This window comes from Stenella coeruleoalba (genome assembly GCF_951394435.1).
Source record: "Stenella coeruleoalba genome assembly, chromosome: 17".
In the NCBI taxonomy this organism is placed as follows: Eukaryota; Metazoa; Chordata; class Mammalia; order Artiodactyla; family Delphinidae; genus Stenella; species Stenella coeruleoalba.
The window spans coordinates 33,919,095-33,937,663 of NC_137163.1; the positions used below are offsets into that span (position 1 = coordinate 33,919,095).

At 40.7% G+C, this 18,569-nt stretch overlaps 1 protein-coding gene across 10 annotated transcripts in view; it reads left to right on the forward strand.

Moving 5' to 3' along the window:
- Positions 1-18,569, forward strand: part of NCALD (neurocalcin delta) — a 430,559-nt gene that overhangs the window by 117,489 nt on the left and 294,501 nt on the right. For 9 of the 10 annotated variants that reach the window (XM_079901524.1, XM_079901530.1, XM_079901534.1 and 6 more), the window contains one exon: positions 17,785-17,837. The exons of the other annotated variant lie outside the window; for it this stretch is intronic. The gene's annotated coding sequence lies outside the window, so the exon portion shown is untranslated. The remainder of the gene's footprint in view (positions 1-17,784; positions 17,838-18,569) is intronic. 10 annotated transcript variants of the gene reach the window in all.

Here is an 18,569-nt window from a genome sequence, read left to right on the forward strand (position 1 = left end):
TAGAGCCTGCTACATGGTAAGTGCTGTGTAACATTTGCTTTTACTAATGGTTGCATAGAATTCCATCTTCTGGGTGAGCCATAACTTATTTATCATCCGTTGCTTGCTATTTTGGATGTTTTTGATTTTTGATTATTACAAATTATGAAACCCTTGTATACACGTTTTGTGTGCCCATTTAAAAAAATTGTTTCTATAGCCTATGTTTCAGGAAATAAAGTTTTGGACTAAAATATATTAATATTTTTATGGTTTCTGTTATATATTGGCAAATTAATCTGAAAGATTGTACCAGTTTACACTTCTACAGTACTGACAGTATCTGTTGTTCTCAGTTGTTGAGGCAAAAGTAGTACCTTACATTGTTTTCATCAGCATTTCTTTGATTACAAGTCAGAGAGAGATTTTTTCCAAATGTTTATATCTGCAATTTACATTTATTCTTTATAAATTATTGCTTCCTGGCCTTTACTGATTTTTACATTTCTCTCTTAAACTGACATTAAGTGCTTCTTCTGTATCAAAGGCATGCTGAGTGCACTTAACAATGATGATGAGGGGGACGGTGAAGACAGTTGCCCAAGGCATTTATCACAACCCACAGAGGCAGCTGCCTCCTATAGTTAAGTTCTCTGTGCAAGGCTGGCCCAGCCCCGAATCTTCCATCAGAGGCATTTTGTCATAGCCTCCATGTTCTTCACATTCGTTATTATTATTATTTGGTTTTATTTCTATGGCAACAGCATAAATTTGTCGTGTAAAGAACTTATGGTGCAGTTATTCGGGGAAGAGGTTGCCATTAGTGTTGCTAGAAACACTGCAAGAACAAGATGATATCCTGCCTCTGTAACTTCAGAAATCATTTCAAGGTGATGGGCTTTTCTGAATGAGATTTCATTAGCGACAGTTTTTGCCTTTACATTGTGGTAAATATTGTGACTACCCGGGAGAGAATCCCTTGGTTTATTAAAGAGCTAAGAAGTCACCTAATGAGAAACTTGTCAGTAATCTTGTGAACATGTGGAGAGGAGTATTTATTTTTAAAGGCCTAGATGTACAGCAGGCCTCAGGAACAAGCACTGATTCACTGTTTAAATTAGCTCCTGGATTCTGCTGCCTTCCCTTTGGCTACGGAGACCTCTGGCTACATGACACGCTGTTGCTGAGTATTGAATATCAGCAGCAGTTGATAGTCTTAATTTGTGTTACTGATTTTCTCCATGCAAATCTTGCCATGGCAGGCTAAACAATAAAATGATAAAAACGTGTTTTTAAAATAGCACAAAAACATGTAAACTTTGATGAAGGAAAACTTGTTCTGTTCTGGAAAATAGACCAAGATCAATGGGAAGCAGTTCGACATTTTCGTTTAATGCAAGGAAGAACTTTTTTATCACCTTTTTGAAGCAGTCACTGGGATTTTTCCAGCAGAGATAAGGTGATCAAAAGGTAATGGTTACTGGATTTAAGATGAAAAAGGTGTGACCCATGCACTGGGTAAGACCCTGGACTAGATTACTTCTAAGGTTTTTTCCAACTCTGAGATTCTACAATTATGTTAATTTTAAAAAGTCATGTGCTGGGACTTCCCTGGTGGTCCAGTGGTTAAGACTTCGTACTTTCACTGCCAAGGGCCGGGGTTTGATCCCTGGTCAGGGAACTGACTGCATGGTGCGACCAAAAAAAAAAAAAAGTCATGTGCCTACTTTTCTGAAGTAGTAAAATTCATAGAAACTGGAAGTGGAGTGGTGGTTACCAGGGACTGGAAGGAGGAGGAAAGGGGAGTTGTTATTTAACGGGTGTAGAGATTTGCAAGACGAAAAGTTCTGGAGCTCCGTTTCACACAAAGTGAACATACTTAACATGACTGCACTGTACACCTAAAAATGGTCAAGATGGTAAATTTTATTTTATTTATTTTTTTTACCACAATTAAAACAAAACAACCATGTGCCTACTATGGGTTTCGTCCTAGGTCAGGCACTATAGGGGAGCCGTAAGTCTAAGACAGTCCCTGCTCTCAGCTGGCTCACAGCCCACCTCTGCTGTGAGAAGCGAGGTGCCTGACCAGGAGCCCAGGGCCCTCATTAGCTGTGATGACATCACTGCTCCTGCTCTGTGGGCACTGCCAGAAATCCAGAGAAACAAAAAGGCGTCTCCCATCTGCTGTCTTCCAGTCTCCTGCTAGTGCCTCAGCCGATAGAACCCAATAGGAAGCCAAGTGGTGAGTTAGTCTGAAAAACACGGTGTGCTGTCGGAGGAAGGTACGTCGAAGAGTGAGTGTGGGGTTGAGCACCATTAGGCACAGTCCACACCTTGTCTCTTCTGCATCTGCACTCAGCCTTCTACCCACATACGAACTTAATAAAACAATAACAGCAGCATGGCAGTGCTTCTGCTGATAGAACTGTCCCTTTCACAGTGAAGGCATGCTCAACTCACCCTTTCCCCGATAAGGCAGATGCAAAGTCTCATCAGTCAAGTGCGTCCATATTTGAATGATCTTAGTTACTCTCACAGGTTAGTCAAATCCTATTTTATAACCCACAAGACTAAACTGTAAAGTTAACTATCAACCAGCAGTCCTTATATGACATATCAGGGGAAAGGAAAAAGGAGAAAATGATTTCTATGTACAAATATGTACATAAAAATCTAGGGATCAAATACACATAGTTGCTACAGTTCTCACTTCTGTAACTGATCACAAGGCCGTAATTGATATATAGTGATAGATAAATAGGTGGAGGATCTACATATATAGATCTATATCTGTAGCTACATATTTTCCTTCTTCCCTTGTCCACTTTCATGTTCCTTTTCCTTTTATCTAGTCCTTTGGTTTGTGAGGATTCTTTTTCCGGTGAGCTGATGCTTCATTCCTGAAGAGTCTGTGTCCTTAGTCGTCTCTCATTTATTGGACTGGTAAAATCTTTTATCAACTTTATTACTGAACATGTAATAAACAGTAATAACAGAACAAGTAATAAACAGAACTCCAGAGAATCCTCTGAATTACAGACATCCCTCTTTAGGTCCCCATTGTTCAGCAGCAATCCTATTTCATCTTTACAGTTGGGACCAATCACCTCAATGTGGACAGTGAAACCTTTCTTTGTCCATTGGTTCAATGGCATGAGGAGTCTAAAATGACCAGGAGGATGTCTCAAATTTGAGTTCAGTAGAACCATTTTTGTGCCTATAATGGAAATATTTTTCTTGAGAACTAATAACTCTAAACCAGTGGAGCCCCGCATCTCAGGGATGGGAAGCAAAATTTTTGTGATTGATTATTAGGTGTAATAATAAAAGCAGACCCTTCAAATTTAATCCTTGGTTTCCAGATCGGTGTATTCTAGTTAGGGAGAAATAGCACTTTATATGGGTTGTCGATTCAAAGCATATACTGTATTCTGTAAGATAGTTCCATAAATTGTCAAGGTGTTATCTCCCAGTTGGTGACTTTATTGAGCCTTCAGTTGGTGATTCCACCATTCTGTCAGGCCAGCTGCTTCTGGATGATGGACATGTGGCAGGACCAAAGAATTTCATGGTCATAAGCCAGTTGCTGTACTTCTTTTGTTGAGAAATTAGTGCCTTGTTCAGAAGAAATGTTGTGAGGGGTACCATGATGGTAAATATATATGTGGACGGTGGTGCCTGCAAAAGGCTAATCCATATCCAGAATGTATTTATTCCAGTGAGGACAGATCTTTGCCCCCTTCTTTCTGGAAGGGGACCAAGGTAATCAACCCTCAGCAGATGGCTAGCTGGTCTGCCAGGGCCCACTGTTGGCTCCTGCTGTTAGGAGGTTGAGTACTCAGCAATGGTAGTAGCAAGATTTGCCTTGGTGAGTCTATGCACAGCCTGATTGATTGCTGCCATAGATGCTCTGAAGATAAGTCCTTGGAGAAAGCACTGGAGTAGCTGGGGAAAAAAAGGCTGACTGTCGTCTGACATCCTCAGAATGTGTTATCTTGTCTACCTTACCATTGAGAGCCTCTGCAGTGGATGCTCTTTTGTGGGTATTCACATAGGATACAAATATGTCATACCCTTTGCCCATTCCAAAATCCATATACCTATTCTGCAGTCCTCCTTTTTACCAGTTTTCCAATTCTCTTCTTTCTAATTCTCTGACCATTTGGCTAAGTCATTAACTACTACTTACGAGTGAGTATAGATTTGTACTTCTGGCCATCTTTCAGCCTGGACAAAGTGGATATCCACATGTACTGTGAAGTTCTACCAACTGGCCGGATTTTCTTTCTCCGCTATTTTTCAGGGCCACCCCTGAGTGAATATGCAACAGTCTATTTCCAGCTAGTGCTGGTATATAATGAAGAATTATCTATAAAACATACCCAAGTTTTTTCCCAGCATTAACTGGTTATAGGGAATCCCTTATGAGGTCATAGGTGTGGGCTGAGAAAGAGAAGGCCATGTAGCACGAGTAGGTGGCCATAGGAATCTGGGTTCCTAATCAGAACCCAGTAAGTAAGTAAGTAAGTAAGTAAGGTGACTTACTGTACCTTCTGGACCTGCTACAGACCTATCTTATATACATCACTTCCACTTGGTGACAGAGTGTGACTGCACTTAACCGATTTTACGGATTGGTGGATCAAATGACATGGTTGGTTTATGGTGGGCAGCTCAGGTCATGTGGTCATCAGATGTCCAAGGCCAGGAGTTCTGCCTCCACAAGAGCCTAGGAATGGACTTTCAAGGGGAAAAATCAGCAGCTATTTCTCAGAGGGTGAAAATTAGCAGAAGAGGCTGGTTTTGCTCTAAAATATTAGTATTCAAAGTTGTGATTTTTGTATGACTTGCCCCAGGATTGTTAAACTGTCCCCTTTTGTATCTGGGGGTTGAGCTATAACACTTTTGGGGATCACGAGGAGATTCATGGGGAATGGAGGCCATAGAGTTCTACATATCAATCAGCATCTTTCCTTTCAAGTTTTCTTCGTTGAATTATATTCCTTCCTAGTCGACTTTTTCTAGTATTGATTACAGAAATGTATTGAGTATATTTTAACTCACCTTCCCCAAATATGAATCTTTATTGCCTTATATACCTATCATACTTCTCCCAAATTTGGAAATTATCAGATGCTTCTTTAGATCCTTTTTCATGCTTCTAAGGACTTTACTGGAAATATTTTGTCTTCTTTTTAAATCAAGCTACTTTACTGTAAAACAAGACACAGATAGAACCTCCCTTCCAAATCAAATATGTAGCTTAGTAAAGCATATATTTGATAAGGCAAAAGCACTTGTAACTACCACCCAGGTCAGGAAATAAAAATTTGCCACCCACTCTAGAAGCCCTTTCCATGTGCCCCCATCTCAGTCATAATCCCCTACTTCGCTTCGTAAGTAACCATTATCGAGGTTTTAGGAGTAATCACCCAAATGGGCATCCTTAGGTACTATAGTTTAACAACTTTTGAAAATGAATTTACTCATCAGAAGAACACTGCTACACCATTCTTTTTATCTATAGATTCCTGATCCATCCTTTTCTTTTCCTTATAGTTTATCTGTGGATGAACCCAGCCTTCTGACCTGTAGAGTTTCTCGTAGTCGTGGCACATTTCACTGTGTTCCTCTGTCTTCTGTATTCCTGTAGAGTGGTAGCTGGATTTAGAGGCTTGATCAGACTCAGATACGATTCCTCTGGCAACACTGTAAGAGTGTTCTTCCGTCTGGAAGCGTGTGATATCTGTCTTGTCCTTTTTGTGATGTTAACTGTTGTTGATGCTCAATGCTTAGATTCATTCATTTGTTGGGGTTGGTAAAATGGTGATATTCTAATTTAGACTTTTTTTTTTCACTTATCAGGTGGAATACTTTTATAAAGAATTGCAATCCCTCATCTATTTTTTGATTATCCAGTGGTATAGTTCACATAGGAGAGACAAGATAAATATTTGACTCTTTCAATTTACCAAGTTTCAAAATCATGAATCTGGTTCCCTTTCATCCTCCAAAGGAGTGTGTGTGTGTGTGTGTGTGTGTGTGTGTGTGCGTGCGTGCGTGTGTGTGTGTCTGCATGACTTTGTGGACTTAAGCATATTTGATGGGTTCCATTTAATTGCAGTTATATTTTTGGAAGCTCAAAGCCCAGTAGAAGCCTCTTAAAGTTGGCTCCTGTTTATTTTTCGTGGATGCCCTTTGTAGATATAAAACTCCATGGACTGAAAACTCAAGAACTACTTCTCTAGACCAGCCTTTTCTCCATTCATTTATGGCCTTAACTGACCAGGGAATATATTTAAAGAGCGGGGCACACCCTCTATAGAGAGGGAATATGTGCTTTCTGTTTACAAATATTCCTGGCTTTGTATCTAGAGCCCAGAGCACTGGCTTCCTGTTGGGCTATTCTCCTCTGAAAAGGAGATTGCTTTGCCAGTGTTGTCCACCTTTTCCGGAAAGATTTGATATTAATAGTTTTTCTCTAGAATGACTTATTCTTCTATGAAGCATGTGCTCTTGCCTAGTCAAATATCTGGAATAAAATTAAAAACAGCTGAAACACTTACTCCCCCCACCCTTAAAATTCTCTGTGTAATCCAATAAATAACTGTGAATTAACCTTTGGGAAAAATAAATTAATCTTATTAAATGTGAGGTTGCCTCAGGCTTCTTTGTGTGTGGTAGAAGGACTTGCATTCAAAATGTGCTGTGCCTTGAAAATGTAATTTCCTATCCTCAAAGGAGATTTATCATATCCCTCCTCTCTTGGTAACTTGCTTTTCCTTTAGCTCAAATGCTGTGTTTTCTGTTTTCATCTTCTCAAGCTTGGACAATTCTGAACATTTTAACCCTCTCAGTTCTGTTTCTGTGGCAGTCACTTTCTGGCAACAGGGCTCCTGTGAGTTTATGGTGAAAAATTGACAGAAGAAGTAATACTTGAGCCAGCATACAAAACAGAACCTCCCACAGGAGAGAATAAAAGTGGTTTTGAGAAGCTTATGGCATCAGTATCTGTGACAGTTTTCTTTTGGTTTATATTATTCATGTTTCCAGGCCGGGTAATATTGATTTACTCTTCTGGAAGAGGTCTGTCTGATTCTCCAGGCTTAAGTCCTTAGCCTGATATTCAAGGCCCTCCACAGTCTTATTACCATCCTCCCCCACAAACCCTCAGTGACTCCCTATTGCCTGTTGGACTGAGTGCGTACTTTCCCTACGGTTCCAGTTTACCCCCCCAAGCTCATCTCCTTGGCTTTCCTGTGGACACCTCTTCAGATCAGCTATATTAGATTGCTTCCATTTCCCTGGTATACCCCCCGCTTTCCTACCTTGGCTTTCACTCACATAATTCCTTCCATTTGGAATGACCTTGTCTCCCATCTCTACCTGCAGAAATCTTATTATTTTAAAACCAACTTGAAATTCCTCCTCGCCCAGGAATTTCTTTCTGATTCCTCCAAAGGAATTACTTCATTCCTCCTTTGAACTCTCAAGCAATTTGTTTATGCAGTTGCTTTGTATTATTTTGTTATATGGGTAAAGATGGCTGTTGCCATCATTTATGTATTTGTCTGATACACTTGCTTATGGGGTACAAATAGGATGAACATATATCCAGATGTTCTTGAGACAGTTCCAGTTTTCCTTGGACAGTCTCAGTACAGGCGCTGTCCTACTACCCTGTCTGATTAGTCCCCTCTTGCGTTCTCAAAAGTGTCTTGATTTGAATGATAAATGACCAGTCACCCTTGGAAGAAGTAACTGGGGGATTGAGGCTGCCTCATACTCATGCTTGAATCACTGGTCATTTAGCAGGAGGGGTGGTGGAATCCATATATGGTGGGCAAAGAAGTTCACAAAAAGGAGACTGTCTTGTGCTGTGGGGCAGGGACCACATTGCAGAGGCCATCAGGAAATGCTAAGGAGATTAGTTTTGACTCCTGCCAGAGCTAGTCCTCCTAATGGCACTGCCCAGAGCTATTACTTTCCCATCAGAAAGTTAGATTCCCTGAGGGTTTAATAAACAATTTCTCCCAACATGAAAAGCTGTGGGCATTGTTTCCCCCTTGGGTCAGTGCAGTTAGAGCTTCCAAGGAGAATACTTGGGCATTGTGTGGAATATTTAATACACAAGTGAAAGGCATCTTATTTATTTACTTATTATTTATTTATTTTCCACTCCTTTTTATTTTTAAAATTAGCCTACAGAAAAGTTGACAGAATAGTACCCAGTCATAGTCCCTTCATTTTGCTACATGTGATTTTCCTCTCTTGCTTGTTCCATATATAGACACATTGGATTAAGTTTGTGTTAAAGTAAGATTTATGTATAAATGTTCACAGTCTCTTTCTGAATCACTTGAATATTGGTTTGAGGACATCATGATACTTCACCCTTAAATACTTCCACATGTTTCTCCTAAGAATATGGACATTCTTCTACATAACCACAATGTCATTACTACACCCAAGACAATTAACTGTAATTCCACAAAATCATCTAATGTACAGTCCATATTCAAATGTCTTCAAACAGGTTTTGGATCCTGAATCCATTGGCTGCATTATGTCTCTTTCATCTCTTTTAATCTTGCATAGTCTCTGTGCCTGTTTTCGGTGTTTGTGCGACACATATTTTTGACATACAGTGTTTGAAATTCTTTCCCCCCTCACTCTTTAAAGAATTTTGCCTTTACCCACTTAGGTTCTTCTAAAGAAAGTTGCATCATTGCCAGATCTTCTCTCTCCTTTTTTGAATTCACTGATGAAGAATCCAGAGATGGGTTAATGGGCTAGAGGAAATGAGGGGTGGGAGGAGGGGTATGTTCCTTGGAAGTTGGTCCTGAGGCTTTAGAAAGGCCTGAGTTCCTCTCCTACCGCCCACCCCTCACTCTGTAGCTCTGAGATATGGGGTCTTGGAGAGGAGTGGAAGGAACTTTGAAGAAGTATTGTTGTGAGTTAGGTATTGGATTCTCTTTAGTGTTCTTCCAGAACCAGGAAAGATGATGCTTATTAGTCACTTGTGGACTATATTTCCCTGAATGTGACATTCCCCCAAGATGAGGCTTCAGGGGAAACCAGTATTTATTCTGCTCAGTCTTTTCTCTTCAAAGGAGAAATCATTAACTCCCATAGAGAGAGAAAGCTTTTTTATGGCTGTGGTCTTAAGCCTTAGAATGTCTTAAGAGGATTTTATCATATCACAGAGTTTTATCATCCAAATTGGGACACGTTTGAGAGTGAAACATTTATAGTGAATATGAAATAATTATTGATAGTGAAATAATTATTTTGGGGCCATATGCTTAAGTCAGAATGGTGTCAGGCAAACCAAAATATATGGGTACCCTGGTTATATATGCCTGTTGTTTGCACCACAATTTATCTTGTCCAAATGGATAAAAGTTATAAATAAACATGATGGAAAAAATGAATGCATGTATACTACTATACATAAGTATTAGATTAAACCATATGAAACTGCCTTATAAAAGTAGCAATTTCATGAGCTATCTATAGAGATTTCAAAATTTTGGCGTGTCTGCTGTTTATTTCTTTGAGTAGTAAATTCTTTGAGGATAAGAATCATTCACTTTTCACTCTGTTATTTATTTTTCATTCATTTATTCATTAAACATTTACTGAGCACCTACAACATGCAGGCACTATGCTAGATGCTGGGGATAGATCAGTGGCACAGAGCGGGGTACCTGCTACGCAAGAGCAATATAATGTATTTGTGCCCTTTTCTCTATTCTAGTTAGAATTGAGCATAAATATCAAAGCATAGTAGGTTCATGTTTGTTATTTGATGTCAAAAAAACCCTAAAATACAAATTGAAGTACAAAATGTTTTTGCTGCCATTCTTGTGGCACCCTCATGAATTGATATCTGAGGACGTATGTCCCTCTGTATCCTTTTCATTGTGCAATAAGGATTCACATGCCTCAAAGACATGAAAAGATTTTTGCAAGGAGAACCGCAAGGAGCTTAGAACAGAAGAAGAATGACATGGAAGTGCATTAGGCATCATGGGTGCTCTGATTTAAGTCTGCTCAGGGACCTGTCTGAGCTGCAAGGGAGGACGTGATCCTTAGCTGCCCGGTGGGAATTAGTGGAAAGTTATTCATAGAAGCACTGAGGCTGGAGATACCATGCATTGGCTTAAAATTTTTATTGAGTGCTAGGCCTCTAGAGATTAACTTTGGGCCTAAACCATCCCTACTTCACAGAGGTAAGTGTCCATTGAGGATGGTGGGCTTTGAGCTAATTACTACAAAAGTAAGCATATAGCTATCAGTCGTGATAAGTGCAATAAGGGAAAAGAATAGCAGGTTGCAGAGTATGTAGGAGAAAGACCAAATTTGGGGGTCAGGGAAGGTCTCTCTGAGGGAACCACCTTGAACTTGAGACTCAAAGGAGGAGGGCAGCAGACCCCACAGAGGGTTGTACAGCTGGAGCTGAGCAGTGGAGGAGGAGGGTAGTGCCAGGTGAGGATAAGGAATTTTCATCTTGAAAGAAGTAGAATTGTCAGATGGACCCTTTTGGAGGTGTGGTGGCAAAGGGTTGATCAATTAGGACATGGAGACCTGAATATCACAATGGAAATGAATCAATGGAAAACTGTAAGCAGTTTGACAAGGCTGGGATGTGGAGTGTGAAGCAGGACACCATCTTGAATATTGAGTTCTTATGATAAGTAACAGGGAGGCATTGAAGAGTGGGTATGAGTGGGGTAATGACGTATCAAATGTGCATTTGACAAAGAGAACTCTCAAGGATGGATGAATTAGTTGCAGACATCAAAGGCTGGAAGACCTTGCAATTGACTAACAGATAGGGGATGAGGTTTGATCTAAGGTGGGGGCAGTAAAGAGACAGAATAGGAGACTAAGATGCTCAATAAGCACAATCTATAGAATTTGGTTATTGACGAGAGGAGAAAGTGAAGGGGTATTAAATGATGTTCAGGTTCCTGGCTCGTGTGACTAGTGGAAAGGGATAGCAAGAGGGGGACCGGTTTGGGCAACAGACGATGAGTTAGATTTGTCCCTGATAAGTGCCAAGTGTTTGTGGGAGATCCAGCCTGATGTTACCTAAGTAGCTGATTGGTTAATGTTTTCTGAGGTCGATGAAATTCTCTCTGAATATTTTTTTTTATTTTTTATTTTTTGTGGTACGCGGGCCTCTCGCTGCTGTGGACTCTCCGGTTGTGGAGCACAGGCTCCGGACGCGCAGGCTCAGCAGCCATGCATGGCTCACGGGCCCAGCTGCTCTGAGGCATGTGGGATCCTCGCGGACCAGGGCATGAACCCGTGTCCCCTGCATCAGCAGGCGGACTCTCAACCACTGCGCCACCAGGGAAGCCCTCTCTGAATATTTTTGATATGTTAACATGGTATCTTTTGAGAGAGTTGGAAGCATTCAAACTACTTATAAAAGGGTTCTTGAATTTTACAACTGACAGATTGCTTTATTTTGAATTACTCATGACAGACTTATTTTTTTGTGCTTGAGAGACATTTGACTTTGTCACAGTTCTGAAAATATGTTATTTCTGGTATGTTTGGATGGTGGGTTTTCAAGAATGGTTAAATATTACAACTAGGCTTGCTGCGTTTTGTTTTTCCCATTCAGTTTCCCGTTAAATATACAAGCATAACATCTGGCAATCTTCTTTTTAAGGACTGTAGAAAAAGAATAGCAAGAATTAGATTTAGCACTTGACAAATCATCCAGTTGTAATATTTTCGTCTAGAGTTGAGTTCGAAGCTGACTGAAATGTCCACGTCAGGAGCAACACTGTGTAATGTCACAGAGGAGTCACTTAGGAGAATTCCTAATATGGTCGGGCATTCTTTAGATGCATGGAATCGCCCATTTGTGCGGTATCATCTGAGATGGGAATGCAGCCCTAACACATCAAGGCCAGAATGACAGAATCTGCAGAGTACTTCCTGTCTGTAATTTGTCAGGCTACAGCCTTGTTGGCTGATGATGGCAATTCTTCCTTCTTTGCTTCATTTTTCAATGGCAGATCCTTGGACCCTGAACTGGAATGTCCCTTTCCCAGTTTGAAAGTCAAATATTCTTAGAAATGGAAGGGACTTTGATAATTATCTTCATGCAGACCCCTGGCATTTTTGCAGATGAGGAAAACGAAGACACAGAGAGGTTAACGATTTGACCACAGCCATCCAACTAATGACTGAACCCTCTGGCCCAGCTAGACGCCTCTTTCAGAATGGGCAGGATGGCAGCCTCCCGCTTCCTTTTAGTTTGTTATTTGCCAGAACTTAGAGTCTTTCTTCACTTTATAAAGCCTCTGGGAAATAGTCTAACTCCTTTGAAAGAAGAAAAGACATGTTTACTCAGAAAACTTATTTTTGTTTTTTTCCTTATGGGTTTTTGTTCTGAGGCAGGGTGGCTGCCCTCTCTTCTGAGAGAGCTTTCACCACACAGCGTGACATCTCTCTAATGGCTGGTGCAGCCCAGTTGGACATCTGTATAACAGTCACAGCAAAACCCCATGCATTTTGGAGCATGGCAGTGCCTCTGAACTCGGGATGCTAGATGCTAGAATGCTAGAATCTGATCAGCACCGTTGCCTGGGTCTTTAGGGTGAGTGATACCAGGAACTTCTTTAGAAGCAACTGTTTATCAAACTTTCAAAAGGATCATTGATTGTTAAAATTAAAAATCTCAGAGCTCTGTCCTAGGACTGAGCACCCCTGTGAGTCCTGAGCACCCACGGGGCTTCGCTGCTGCTGCAGGGCAGGCAGGCGGAAAGGGGGGCACAGCTAAGGGAAAGGGGGGAGATTCAAAGATGAGTTATGAGTGGGAAGAGGAAAAGAGCCCCTACGGTGCTGACCATCTACTGCCTCAGCATGGTGGGGAAAGGATTTGGGAGCCCTTTTCTCAGGACCCACAATGTCTACTTGGTCCCAGCTTTCTCTCCATACTTTCTGGCCTGGGTGTGGGGTGGTGGGCCGGAGCAGGTGGTAAGCATTGCTCTGGCTCGTCATGTTGTCTGTTCTCTGAGACGCCAAGTGCTTGGGTTTAGAACGCCAAGAGACTTTATTTTGCTTCTGTTGGAATGTCTCTTCTGTGAGACAGTGGACACTGCAGGAGCCTCCTTCTGGAAAAAGGGAAGAATCTCAGGGGATAAGACCAGGAGGGAGAAGCATCAATTACTAGCTCAAAACAGAATCCCACATTTGTAAGAGCTCAGTTAAAGAAAAACGGGCTGTCGAGAGTAATCTTCTCAACCTGAGCTGTTTCCAAAAGCAGCAAGTGGGTGCTGCTATCTGAGCTAAGCACAGAATGATGAGAAAATGCATACTGGTGGATTTTCCTCAAATCTTTAGAGTAAACAGAATTTTTTTCTTGCTATAGCAAACTTAATTCTGTACCAAAATGGTCACAGAATACTGCAGCTCTGTGGCAACTCAGACATGATCCTAGATGAACATGCTCTGTCCTTCCAGATCCCTTCTTCCCGCTTCTGCACGCTGTTTTGGGTCCTGGGAGGCTAGTGTCCATGGATCACATCAATCACTTATTTGGCCAATGGGAAGTCCTGCTTTACCATCCCTTGATGGTTTCTTTAATCCTGTCTATACTTTGTAAATAATCCCCTTAATAAAAACTCCCATTTGAGTGTGTAATCTCTTTCATGCTGGGACCCTGAACTGATAAATCTTCTAATCCTATATGACCATTTTACAGATGAGGAAACTGAGGCACAGAAAAGCCCACTGACTTTTCCAGTGGTGTCCCTTTCCTCCTCCTTTTCCCAGCCATGATTGAGTATTCACAAGTGAGACCTTGAATGCTGGACTGAGGATGAGATAACCTCTGAAACTAGAGTCTGCTCTGCTCTAATGTGATGACACATTTCTAAAAAACTTCCATTTATTTAAAAACTGTGCCCTTAAAAATGCTATTTTAAAAGACACAGACATAGAGAATGGATTTGAGGACATGGGGAGGGGGAAGGGTAAGCTGGGACGAAGTGAGAGAGTAGCATTGACATATATACACTATCAAATGTAAAATAGGTAGCTAGTGGGAAGCAGCTGCATGGCACAGGGAGATCAGCTCGGTGCTTTGTGACCACCTAGAGGGGTGGGATAAGGAGGGTGGGAGGGAGGGAGACGCAAGAGGGAGGGGATATGGGGCTATACATACATATGCATATAGCTGATTCACTTTGTTATACAGCAGAAACTAACACAACACTGTAAAGCAGTTATACTCCAATAAAGATGTTAAAAAAATGCTGTTTTATGTGGTATATGCATACAATGGAATATTATTCAGCCTTAAAAAAGAAGGTAATCCTGTCATATGCAACAACATGGATGAACCTTGAGGATGTTATGTGAAGTGAAATCAGCCAGTACTGCATGATTTCGTTTACATGAGTTATCAAAATAGTCGAACTCATAGAAGCAGAAAGCAGAGTGGTGGTTGCCAGGGGCTGGGGGAGAGGCAGAAAAGCGGAGTTGCTATTCGATGGGCATGAAGTTTCAGTTATGCAAGGTGAATAAGTTCTAGAGATCTGTGGTACAGCATTGTGCTGGTAATTAACAAGACTGTATTACACAGTTAAACATTCAAGAAGATAGATCTCATGTTCTGTTTTTTTCTTTAACCACAAAAAAAGAAGCAAAAAAAGTATTTTAATAGGTCAAAAAGTAGTTAGAGAAAGGAGTCCCCCTGGGGGGACACTGTCCCTGGGGGCATGGCTGGGCCAGCGGAGAGGCAGGAAATGCCTTCTTCCTCCAGGGTGGAAGCACCTGCTGCAGGACTGGGCTGGAGGAGCATGGGCTGAACTTATCTCCACCCTCCTCTAAACTCATGCCTCCTGCACCCATCTCCCAACATATGAGGAGCCTCTGACCATGAGTGAGTGATTGAGTGTGTGTGTGTGTGTGTGTGTGTGTGAGAGAGAGAGAGAGAGACAGAGAGACAGAGAGACAGAGAGAGAGATGGGGAGGGAAGGAGAGGGAGAGAATGAATTTGCATTCTTCCTTTTATTAACTTTCCCAAGTTCTCTTGAAGAACCTTTTTTGACCTCTCGTATTTCATTGATTCTAAGACACGTTTTATTTTTTTCACATTTTAATACTCTGATACCAGGATGGGTCATACACTTGAAAGCATCTTTCATTGCTGTTGGTCAGGCGATGGTTGTGTTGTAGCTTCATTGTCCATGCGTGTGTGAACTTGGTAGTTCTGGCTGCATGATAACACGAGCGAAACTGCTCATTGTTTCAGTCAGCAGTCCATTCCATGATCATCTGAGGAAGGAATGTGGTCCTAGGTGTTGACTGAACTCTTCTGCTGACATCTGTTAGCAAAATTTTCTTGCCAGCATCAACACTGTGGAAAAGCATTAGAAGCTTAGAAGAAAATCCCAGATGCAATACTTGAGCACTCCTTTAAGAAATGCTGCATCACTAAATCTCTTGGTGGTATAGAGGACAATATTGTGTGGAAAAAAACAGTCATTGGACCCTGTGGCAAAAGTGATTCAGAAGAGTGGGTTTTAGATTTTTTGATTATGGCCATTCTGACTGGTGTGAGATGATATCTCATTGTAGTTTTGATCTGCATTTCTCTAATGATTAGTGATGTTGAGCATCCTTTCATGTGTTGTTGGCAATCTGTATGTCTTCTTTGGAGAAATGTCTATTTAGGTCTTCTGCCCATTTTAGGATTGGGTTGTTTGTTCTTTTGCTATTGAGCTGCATGAGCTGCTTGTAAATTTTGGAGATTAATCCTTTGTCAGTTGCTTCATTTGCAAATATTTTCTCCCACTCTGAAGGTTGTCTTTTAGTCTTGTTTATGGTTTCCTTTGCTGTGCAAAAGCTTTTAAGTGTGGAGAAAAGGGAACACTCTTGCACTGTTGGTGGGAATGTAAATTGATACAGCCAATATGGAGAACAGTATGGAGGTTCCTTAAAAAACTAAAAATAGAACTACCATACGAACCAGCAATCCCACTACTGGGCATATACCCGAGAAAACCATAATTCAAAAAGAATCATGTACCAAATGTTCATTGCAGTTCTATTTACAATAGCCAGGACATGGAAGCAACCTAAGTGTCCATCATTGGATGAATGGATAAAGAAGATGTGGCACATATATACAATGGAATATTACTCAGCCATAAAAAGAAATGAAATGGAGATATTTGTAGTGAGGTGGATGGACTTAGAGTCTGTCATACAGAGTGAAGTAAGTCAGAAAGAGAAAAATAAATACCATATGCTAACACATATATATAGAATCTAAGAAAAATAAAAAAGGTCATGAAGAACCTAGGGGCAAGACAGGAATAAAAACACAGACCTACTAGAGAGTGGACTTGAGGACACGGGGAGGGGGAAGGGTAAGCTGGGACAAAGTGAGAGAGTGGCATGGACATATATACACTACTAAACATAAAATAGATAGCTAGTGGGAAGCAGCCGCATAGCACAGGGAGATCAGCTAGGTGGTTTGTGACCACCTAGACTAGTGGGATAGGGAGGGTGGGAGGGAGGGAGATGCAAGAGGGAAGAGATATGGGAACATACGTATATGTATAACTGATTCACTTTGTTATAAAGCAGAAACTAACACACCATTGTAAAGCAATTATAGTGCAATTAAGATGTTAAAAAAAAGAGTGGGTTTTGAATGTGATATCTAAATCAAATTGGAGCAACTAACCAATTTATTTCACTAATATTTTTACATTTTCATGAATATAATAAAACCCATGCCTAAGTAAATCTAATAGAGCTTTTTCAATAAGTACAAGATAAAAATTCTAAATCTTAGTATTGTATCACAGTTTAATTTGCAACCATTTTTTCTTTCCTATTATTATGTAAAATAGCATTGTCTCTTACAACCAGTGAATCTTAATCAATGAAGTATGGTAATGAAGTAGGAAGTCAATTAAATTATCAGTATGAATCAAAAGATGAGTTGGAAAGCTAAGACCTGAGGAATAAGTTTAGTAATTCTTTTGCTCAATAAATGTTTATTAAGTGTCTGCTGTGAGACCAGTGCTGGGATAGGCATGAGGATACAGCTGTGAACAAAGCAGATATGATCTCTGGGTGCACAGGGAAGACAAGATATATTGAATAAGTAGTTGCATGTACGATATTACAGAAGAAGACTTGCAGGCTTATTTGAAGTGTAAATAGAGGAGCTTAAGATGGTCAAGGGGAGCAGATGGCCTGAGTGAGGAAGTGACACTTAAGTGGAGAATGGAAGGACGAGTAGGAGTTAGCCAGGGGAAGAGGAGGGCAGTCCTGGCAGAGGGGATGGTCAGTGTGAAAGCTGGGATGTGCCAAGGAGTGAGGGGCTGAAGCAAGTCCAGTGTAGTAGGAGCCCAGACAGTGCTACGGGGATGAGAGACAAGGCTAGAGAAGTAGGTAGGCATCAGATCATGAAGGGCCTTATAAGTCGTGCCAAGGAGCTTGGCCTTTATCCTGTGGATAAGAGGAAGCTGTGGAAGGGGTTTCAGGAGGCGTGTGGTATGTCATGCTCAGATTTTAGAATTTCACTCTGGCTGCTGTGCAAAAATAGGGTGCTGTAGATCAAGGGCAGATGAAGGGAGCATGGCTGTAGTCACCTTCACTTGATTTGAGACATGGTAGCTGGGAGGGGTAGAAGATATCAAATGATGCAAGGGAATCCTGCAGCAAGCAATAGCCCCCATCACTGACTGCCTTCCTCAGATATTACATCCTTAATTCCTGATAACCTGAAGATAATAACTTTATTTTTGACAGAGTGACGACTTCTGGCTTGAGCCTGCAGTGTGCTTTGAGAGATCTTCCGCCAGGTAAGTGCAGAACAAATTTCCTCAGATTTATAAACCATGCTTTTCTCCCAAGACTTTCCTAAGACTCAAATCCAACATCTTATTTAATCCTTACAACAGCCCTATAAGTTAGGTGTATTTTATTGAGACACAGAGAGGTTAGGCAACTTGATCAACATGCACAAAGATGTTCATCACAGCATAAATTATACTTGCCAAATAAAACGAAACGAGGAGAGAATCTAAGTATCCACCAGTAGGCAAATTGTGTTAAATCAGTTATAGTACATCATTTGATGGAGGAACTTTAATAATAGTCTATATCAGATTAAGAAGTTTCTTTTCTATTCCTAGTTTGCTAAAAGCAAGTTAGTTGTCCTGGGTGTTGAATTTTATTGAATGCTTTTCTAATCTACTGAGCTGATGAAATGATTTTTATTCTTCATCTAATCATGGTAATTTATATTTATTGATATTCTAACATTAAATTACCTTGCATTTCTGAGACAAAATCAACTTGGTCATGATGCATTATCCTTTCTATATTTAGCTAAGATTTAGTTTTATCCTGAGATTGGATAAAATTTTTTTTTTTCTGGTGTTTTCCTTGCCAGGAATGTTTTTCAAAATATTGGAATTGCTTGCTACTTGAATGTATGGGGGAATATGAGAGTAAAACAGTTGAGACCTGTTGTTTTCTTTGAGGGAAGAATTTTTACCTGCTGATTTAATTTCTGATTTATTTAGGTTTTC